Consider the following 278-nt stretch of genomic DNA (forward strand, 5'->3'; position numbering starts at 1 on the left):
TGCATGTAAATTACAGAGAATTTTGAAGAAAAATTGTAGAGAAAGTGTTGGAGCATTTTATTTCAGATGTTTATAAATATCAAAATGTAATTTCACCAACATTTACCTAAGCAAAGTACATGGTTTATTCTATTATGTCTAAATTCTGCAGCCCACCTCAGCCTCTCTGGTGGGTGTGGTTTCTTTCATTGGCTCAAAAAGTGTGCCTCCGACCTCAAAAGAATAAGCAGATTTAATACAAAATGCTGAAATCTTCCTCATCTACTTTGTTAACATTG

At 33.8% G+C, this 278-nt stretch overlaps 1 protein-coding gene across 1 annotated transcript in view; it reads right to left on the reverse strand.

Moving 5' to 3' along the window:
• CLUL1 (clusterin like 1) overlaps positions 1-278 on the reverse strand; it is a 15995-nt gene that overhangs the window by 761 nt on the left and 14956 nt on the right. The window lies entirely within an intron of this gene.

Source organism: Geospiza fortis, unplaced genomic scaffold, assembly GCF_000277835.1.
Source record: "Geospiza fortis unplaced genomic scaffold, GeoFor_1.0 scaffold53, whole genome shotgun sequence".
NCBI lineage: Eukaryota > Metazoa > Chordata > Aves > Passeriformes > Thraupidae > Geospiza > Geospiza fortis.